Here is a 9,615-nt window from a genome sequence, read left to right on the forward strand (position 1 = left end):
CACAGTGGACTGTGACGATCCTCTTGAGTAAAGCTTTCCACAGCACTAATGACTATCAGGTTAAATGACAGTTGAATGCTCTCTCTTTCCTCCTACAATGTTTGGTATCACTGTGAGAAATTTTACTCTGTAGACTGATCTGCCATTGAACAGGTGAGGATTAAATGATTGTTGTTGTTTAGTTGTTAAGTCGTGTCTGACACTTCATGACCCCATGGCCCAGAGCATTCCAGGCCCTCCTGTCTTCCACTGCCTGCTGGAGTTCAGTCAAATTCATGTTTGATGACACTGTCCAACCATCTCGTATTCTGTCATCCCCATCTCCTCTTGCTTTCACACTTTCCCAACATCAGGGGCTTTTCCAGGGAGCCTTGTCTTCTCATGAGATGGCCAAAGTATTGAAGTCTCAGCTTCAGGATCTGTCCTTCCAGTGAGCACTCAGGGTTGATTTCCTTCAGAATTGATAGGTTTGATCTCCTTGCAGTCCAGGGGACTCTCAAAAGTCTTCTCCAGCACCACAATTCAAAAGCATCACTTCTTTGGCGGTCAGCCTTCTTTATGGTCCAGCTCTCAGTTCCATACATCACTAGTGGAAAAACCATATCTTTGTCTATGCGGACCTTTGTCAGCAAGGTGATGTCTCTGCTTCTTATGATGCTGTCTAGGTTTGTCATCACTTTCCTCCCAAGAAGCAGGCATCTTTTAATTTCCTGGCTGCTGTGCAGTGATCATGGAGCCCAAGAAAGTAAAATCTGTCACTGCCTCCGTACCTTCCCCTTCTATTTGCCAGGAGGTGATGGGACCAGTGTCCATGATCTTAGTTTTTTTTATGTTGAGTTTCAGAACATTTTTTGCACTCTCCTCTTTCACCCTCATTAATAGGTTCTTCAATTCCTCCTGACTTTCTGCCACCAGAGTGGTTTCATCTGCCTATCTGAGGTTGTTGATATTTCTTCTGGCAATACCCTGATGGAATTCCTATATTTTCTGTTTTTTCCTCACTGAATAGCAATCTGGCTTTGTCAGAACTTTCTGCACTCCAAAGCCAGTCAGTACTGTGCCTCTGTGTGTGCAGCAGCATACGCACCACATCTGCTGTTGTGTCAAAAATGGGGCCATAGTCTATAACTGCTCTGCTTTTAAGTTAAGAACAAAATTTGCCTATAGTCATTTAGTCAGATAACACTGCTGGCGATCTGAAAATGACATAATATATTCATCAGATGCCTGATGCAGATGTTGAGTGCCATATGCAGGCCAAGCATATGCTTGTGCACTATTTCTGATGACATGGACCAACCTACTGAGTTACCAGATCTTCAAGTCATTAATGCATCTGCATAATCTATGCAGCATCAATTAAGACTGAGATGCAGCAGTGTCGCATGATCCAGCTAATTTCTCAGTATAAACACAAAGTAGAAATATATCTTCAGAGGGTTCATTCTTCCATATTCTAAATATGTTGAGAATGTTGATTATAACATGTATTCTCCTAACATAAGCAGAGTCAGGAGATATTGGTTAGCAAAGATACTTATGACACTGAGTAAAGCCAACAGCTTAGTCTATTTACATATATACATGGAGAATAGACATTCCTCTGGCAGCATAACATGACATGAAGCAACACACAACATAGGAAAAAGTGATCTGACTTACAGCAGATAAAGATGGTCATTTTACACATGACTTATATACAGTTCTGTGAGCAATCAGAAAATACATTACTTCATTTTCTTTTACACAAAGTTTCGTCATGTACACAGCTGTACAACATGAAGTCTAACTCCTTGATACCCACACCTAAATACAATCAGTGAAGTGACTCAGGTAAAATCAGCCATTTTACATTTAACTATACAAAATAAATGTTTAATACATTTTCATATCAAAATCTCAACAAAATAGTCCCCTCCCATTCTATCTTTCTTGCCCAGAAAATATATGTTCTTAATGGCTCTTAATGGAATAGCAGAAGTAAAAGAGCGGATTATATTAATCTTTCATTAGTGAAAAGTACTATTCTCAAAAGTTCTTTAGTACACACTCAGTACTGATATGCTTCATATCTCATTAACCCACTTTTAACATCTTCTTGTTTTGCTATGGGCAGCAATACACATCTGTGTTTGATGCAAAAAGATGTTTAATTAGAACCTATTTCCAGTCCCACTTTCTGAACTGATCCTGGCTGTGATCCTTTAACTACTGTAGTTTTTAGCCATGTAAAATGTTTCACAATAAAATTCTTGCTGCCTGCTCCCAGAGGTTTATCCTGCCCTGTATTCAAAGCATGATAGATGCAATTTCTGATTTTTAATGTATTGTCTTCTTGATATTTAATCTTTAAAATTATGATCAAATAGACATCCACTTTTTCAAATCATTTGTGAGTGTGCTCTTCACATGCAATTAATATTTGCATAAATATTTTCATAATTAGATGTTTTCATTTGCACAGAGAAGTTTTATTCTCCAAATGCTTAAGATGGTAACAGATGCTCTTAGTACATGTATCTAATGAAGTGTGCTCTTGTATCACCATACGTTTATTAATTTTAGATTTTTTCCCAACAAACTAGACCAACGTTATATTGCAGTATATTCACTTTTTAATTACTTAGCAAATTCATAATGAAGTTCTGTACATATGAACATAATGAAGTCCCATGAAGTTTAGTGAGATTTACCCTCTGGTAGATATGGACAGAACTGCATCCCTAACATGCCCTGTGGATGTTCCAATATATGTCCACATATTATTTTTGGTTGAATTGAGATACATACTGGAAGATTCACAAAAGATGGTCAAATCTTTTTGCAAAGGCAGCTTGAAATGAATAAAATACAGTGAAGCAAAGAAGACCACAGGATCAAGGATCAAGGTACTGAGACGCTAGGAATTAGAATAGTACAGTAAATCAAGTATAGGATGTTGTGAATCTGTAAATGTGAGTCTCCTGTTTATTGGAGTAATCTAGTGGTAAGCCAATAAACTTGGATTAACTGGAGGCGAATAAAATCTTCATTCCTTTCAGCTACAGTACTGTACTACAAATTTAGGATAACAGAAAAGTGGGTGTGCTTAACTCTGATCAAAGCAGAGTACTTCTTGTTATTACATAATCATCAGAAGAAGAAGGTCTGTGGAAACGATATTGAACTAAATAAGACAAAAATCTTGTTGCAATAAAATGTATCTGGCTACTGAAGATTTTAATTCATATACAGCATGCTGCTATGAATGACTCCAGAATTATTGCCAATTGAATTCCTCCTTCACCTATGTAGATTAATTTGGAAGGAGGCAGAGTTACATCAGATCAAAATACCTCTCAGCCTAGACTCCTAATCAATATGCTGGCACAAAGTTAGGCCATGGTCAGTCCTAGGCTGGAGGAATGTGGATTCAGCACAGCCTCAGCTCCGCTCATTGTCAGCTTACCCAGTCCTTGGTCATCTTGGCTAGTTAGGATTGTACCCCTTACAGGCGCCATAATTATTTTCTAAGTGAATTTAATAATGGATGAAATCCAGTAGTAAATCACAACTTTTTCATTTATTTAATCATATTAGTTGTACAATTTAAAATTATGGACATATATGAAATAATAGGCAAACCTTTTGAACAAATTAAAATGTTAAAATAATTAGACTAATTTTGAACAGAAGTGTGCTAATTCAATAGTATTATCTCGGTCATTGACTAGATCTTCTTTTGTACATGTGGAGGCACCTAATTTGCATGTACATAAATCCTGCATTGATTGAATTTCTCCATAGTCACAGAAAACATGTCCTGTATCCGTAGCCCCATTTTACTTGAATATTCTTTGAACTTCCTCCTTCACTTCAAAGTCTATTAAGAGACTTCCAGGTGGTCCAGCCAGAGTCTTGTCCTGGTGAGAGACACTCTTCAGCATTTATCCATTTGGAAAGATGTCTTGTTTTTGTTGTCCATAGGTTTAGCCTTACCTCTTCTGGTTTAATATTTAGAGCTTAACATGTATGCAGAAAAAGTCTCCATTTTAGCCATTGTCTAGGGCACTGGTTCTTAACCTTGGGTTACTCAGGAGTTTTGGACTGCAACTCCCAGAAGCCTTCACCACCAGCTGTCCTGACTGGGGTTTCTGGGAGTTGCAGTTCAAAAGCATCCGAGTAACAAAGGTTAAGAACCACTGGTCTAGGGGGTTGGTATCCATTAAGTGAATGGGGTTTGTGCTGTTTTGTTCATTATATGCTAAATCCCTCAATAGACTTCTGGTGGGCAATATCAGGCAAATAATAGACTTTTTCAGTGGAGGTAGGCTTCCCGTAATAATCCCACATGATTCATGAAGAACTGCATATGCTTGTTTGGCATGTGTTGATATATACCATATGACTCTAGGCTATTCTGGTGTGGAGTAGCACAAGGACAAAGATGTAATTGTGTGTGCACGGCCTATTCTGACCCAGTCAGTTTACTAAGTATGTTATTTCTGGCAGCAACTTTCTGGTTGGTGTTTAAATATTTTTTGTAAGTCAGGGTTTGCCCAGAGGGATGCCTAAATAATTTGGGGTAGGGCAATGTTCCAAAATCTTCCCAGCTAACTCTCTGTCTTTATTCACAACTAGAGTAGCTCATTGAATCAATGGAACTTACATATGTCTTGACTGACAAAATCACCACTGATTCAGTGGGTCTACTCTAGTTGTGGCTTACTACTGGATTTTAGTTACTGTTATATAGATGCTATATTAAGTACAATCATTCTAAACAATGATAAACTAAGTACAGTTATGAATAAAGGCCAAATTAATTTACTCGAAACAATCTAATTCTTGGCAATATAACTTTTTTAAATTTTTTATTTAACTATAATATAAACATGAACATAAAATACATAAACCAAAATACAAATTAACTGTGTTCCTCACCACCATAGTCGGGATCTCTTGCAATAATCTTCTTCTTCCTCCATCTGTATTCCTCTTCTTCTATTATTGTCCTCCAGAACTGCATTCATTCTTGATTTGAAGGTTTCCCTTTTCCTCTTGTTAACACATATTCCAAAAATCAGCCCCATATATCATAAAAATTATTCTTTTTCAACTCTCCTTTCTTAACCTTTAAATTACAAGCTAGCTTATCATTTATAGCTATATTCCATATTTCATTATACCAATCATCCATTTGAAATTCAGATTTTGATTTCCATTGCTTAGTTATTAATCTAGCTGCTGTTAATAAATTGGTAATCAATTCTTTAGTCATCTTATCATATTCCACATTCTCAAATATTGATAACAAAGGTGTCTCAGGATTAAATTCTATATCGTTTTCACATATGTCATTTAGTTTTTTAAAGATTAGTTTCCAAAATCTTTGTACTTTTTCACATTTCCACGACATATGAAAGTACTGTATTTTTTGCTCCATAAGACGCACTTCCCCAAAAAAGTGTGTCTTATGGGGCGAATACTGTAAAAATGGTGCAATTTGTGGATATTAACAGACTCCCTAGAGCCCATGCCGTTGTCATACATGGCTGGGTTCTGTACTCCTCCCCCCACCAGTCTTTTTTTACCCTCCCGACCCCAACCGAAGCCACTTGAGGCGCGTGTCCTTGGAGGGAAAGAGTGAGAGGCCAGCAAGGCAGGCACACATCACCGCCATGGAGTGACCCCCGACTCATCCTTCCACTCCACCCCCTGCTGCCACAACACCTCTCTCTCCCAAGTCACGCTCGTTAAGCCAATGTATAAAATCCCCTCCGCCAATGTATAAAATTACCCACCCAATGTATAAAATTACCGGCCCAGTGGCTGCGTGATTTTCTTCACCCTTATGCAGCGTGTGTCCATGCGCACATGGGTTAGCCGGCTAGCCGTCCCCCTTCTCTTCCCTTTGCGACTGCTGCCTGACTCCCCCCTACCCCTCCACACACACACCCCTTCACCCCGATGGTGCCTGGAATGCAAGCTTCCTTTCTGCACAGGTGAAAGGGGAGATATTTGCTGTGTCAATCATATCCCCCCTCCCCCCACCTGGCGGGAGGGCTGCTGGGCACGTGCCACCTGAGAGAGTCACGTGGCGCAACCCCCACTTACTCACCTCCACAAAGAGCAGCATCTTCTTTCTCCAGCCTCCTCCTCCTCCCCCATCAGTCTTTTTTTTAATCCTCCCTTTTATACTCTAGCCAGGTGTGTCTTATGGGTCAGGTGCGTCTTATGGAGCAAAAATACGGTATGTACCAATTTCCTTCTCACATTTCCAACAGACATTCAGATAACTAGCATTAATTTTATTTAATTTTGTCAGTGTTAAATACCATCTTAAGCCCAATTTTAAATTTTTGTTCTTATTCTCACAGAAATCTTAAAACCCTCATTTTCCACATCTTCCTCCATTCTTTCTCATTGATTCTTTTCCAAAATCTTGTTCCCATACTAACTTAAATCCTTCTTTCTCACTTTCTTCTTCTTCTAAGTCAAGCAGGAATCCATAATTTTTACTCACTGTACCCTTTACTGAATCAGTCATCTGAATATCTTCATATAATAGAAATTGTTCATACTTTGTGTATTCTCTACCTTTGTTATATTTCTTTACCCATTCATTAGTCCATCTTTCTAATTGTATATAATTCAACCATGAAATATTCTTATTCTGAAGGATTTGTTTCATTTGATCTTTCGATCTCATTTTATATGAGCAGTCTTTCAATCTAATCACTTTTTTTCTTTAAATAATTCTACATACACTTTCATATTGACAGGAAGATTTTCCATTTCAGTCACTAATCCTAGTGGACAGCTAAATGGACATAAGTTATTTCTATATTTATACCATATGTTTAAAATTGTGTTTAAAAATTGGTTATTAATTTAACTTATTTTATATTTCTTGACCATACCAAATAGGTATTTTTCAATATCTACCTGTAATTCTGACGATTCCATTTTCCACCAAATTAACCTTTCTGAGTTATATATAATTTCTCCAATAAACCTTAACTGATTAGCCAAATAATAATTGTTTATATTTGGTAACCCTATAACACTGGTCCCCAACCTTGGGCCTCCAGATGTTCTCAGACTTCAGTTCCCAGAAATCCTGGCCAGCAGAGGTGATGGGGAAGGCTTCTGGCAGTTGTAGTCCAAGAGCATCTGGAGGCCCAAGGTTGGGGACCACTGCCCTATAAGACCTTTTTTGGTTGTTGTTTTATACCAATATTTTTTATTTAGTCTGTCTCTCTTCCCTTCATTAAAATATTTGTTAATCACTCCATGCCAAAATTTAAAATCATTCTCTGTTAACTGTACTGGTAACATTCTGAATAAAAAATTAATTTTTGGTAAAATTTTCATTTTTATCAGTGCAATCCTTCCAAATCAAGAAAGTTTTCAGTTATTGTATTCCTGTAATTTCTTATTAATTTCTTCTTTTAATTTATTATAATTATGTTCCTTTATTTGTTGAATGTCTTTTATTAAGTCTATACCTAAATATTTAACTGATTTACATATCTTAAAGTCATATTTATCAGCAAACCTTTCCTGTTCTAATTTATTATGATTAAACGACATTATTTCAGATTTTTGCCAATTTACGCATAATCCAGTTATTTTTCAAAATTTTTCCAAATGAGTTTTAATTCTATCTATACTTTCCAAAGGATTTTTCACTGTCAATAGGGAATCATCAGCAAACAAATTAATCTTTATTTTATTATTTTCATCCATACCTTCAATTAAATCATCATTCCTTATTACATTTGCTAGCATTTCAATAATCAAACAAAACAGAACTGGAGAAAGAGGGCAGCCTTGTCTAGTGCCTCGGCCTAGAGCTATCTGTTCTGTCATCCCATCATTAACTATTACTGCAGAAGTATTCTCCACATATAATTGATCTATTATCCCCCTACATTTCTTTGGTAATATAACTTAGTATAAAATATATACTGAATATAAAATATATTTATTTAATGTAAAAATAAGAAATCTGTAACAAACATTAAATGGTTGCCTTGTTAAATCTGATAGTCCCTTCTTCAGACTTCTAATTGCTTTATCCTCAGTAATGTTAAACACCTGGATATTGATGGTTTAAGCACTAGTCATGCCCACTCAATTAGTACCTATATATTAACTAATACAGATCTGGTCTATTGAGTCTAGGTTTATCATTCTTATCCTGTTATACATATAGTGGTGCTAAAGAGTGCTTCAAGCCTACCATCCTTTGAACAGAGCTTCTCCAGCTATACCATCTTTATTTTTCTTTGCAACCAATGCCTTAGATTTTTGTTTTTACAATGTAGTAGCAAATATATCATAGGCATTGCTTTTCAGTAGTTGACTACATCAAACATTGTCTATATCTCATATTTGCATTATAAAAATGTTTTTTTACACTGTACATGGATACTCCAAACAGGGACAGCAGTCTTAGAATTTCTTTCTCTGTTCAGTAATAATCACTGCATTGTTTTGCAGCTGTGTTAGCACGCACATAACATATATGTCCAAATCCTATGTATGATTACATGCCATTACAAGCTGTAAAATTTAGTGGGATTTTCTGCCAAGTTGTTGTGCCTAGAGTGACTCCCTTAGACTTCCATTAACAGGCGACTTCAAGCCTTGACTCACAGTAGTCCAATGAAATCTCTCTAATCTTGGCCGAGCTGTTTTGAGGAACTGATTTGCATCCCCCCTTATTTTGAAAATGAAGATTTTTTTCCCTTGCTTGCTGGGAATCATGGAGAGTAGAAGGTAAAGGATTCTTGAAGGGTCAGATCCATTTGTACAATATCACAGTAATGAAGAACAGGTGGACCATTGTTATCTCTAATGGCATTTACCTCTTTCTGTCATTGCATGTTCCTACTACAGTTAGGACAGATCCCATTTTGTTAAATATATAAAAAGTTATATAAGTACTGAATCTCTCAGGGGAAAAGACAATGGCATAGCATCGTAGAAGCAGAATAAAAATAAGTTATAATGGTAGAGAAAAAGAAGGGAAATGTTCAAGTTTATCCTTCTTTCCAAGTTTTTGTGTTAAATTGTAAATTGCCTACATTTCCCTCAGAATCTTAAATTTTGACATATACAAATGTATTTAAATATAATAGTATTTCAATCATGGTGGTTGATCAACTAAAAATATTGAACAGAATGACTACTCTAAATATACACACCTTGACAGCCATATAGACACAATGGTTTGATACAGGTAGACTCCAATTCAAAAAGTTTTTTGTTGCTTTAAACAATAATTATGATAATATTTAGTATCTATGTAGAGAATGTGATGCATTTCAAAATATTTTTGGCAGTATCTCAGTACATATCACATATAACCTTGTAATATGGTTGTATGCTGAGGCAAAAATAATATCAGCTTGTTAGCTGTGAAATTTGACCTGGTGAGCTCTCTAGTGATAGTGCACCCACTTCACCATGCCCCCAACTACAGTTGAACAGGATATAGGTTTTATAGTCTGATAAAATTTGTAAAGAACTCTTGTTTGACTGCAGCATTTGGAATTTGTCCTTGTAATTATATCAATAGACATGTTTTTAATGTCTCAGCACTTATAATGGTTATATTTCTGTTGT

The 9,615-nt window shown here is 36.4% G+C and overlaps 1 protein-coding gene across 19 annotated transcripts in view; it reads left to right on the forward strand.

Annotated features, from left to right (window-relative positions):
- Positions 1-9,615, forward strand: part of ZFHX4 (zinc finger homeobox 4) — a 271,320-nt gene that overhangs the window by 257,429 nt on the left and 4,276 nt on the right. The window lies entirely within an intron of this gene.

Source organism: Pogona vitticeps, chromosome 4, assembly GCF_051106095.1.
Source record: "Pogona vitticeps strain Pit_001003342236 chromosome 4, PviZW2.1, whole genome shotgun sequence".
Lineage (NCBI taxonomy): Eukaryota > Metazoa > Chordata > Lepidosauria > Squamata > Agamidae > Pogona > Pogona vitticeps.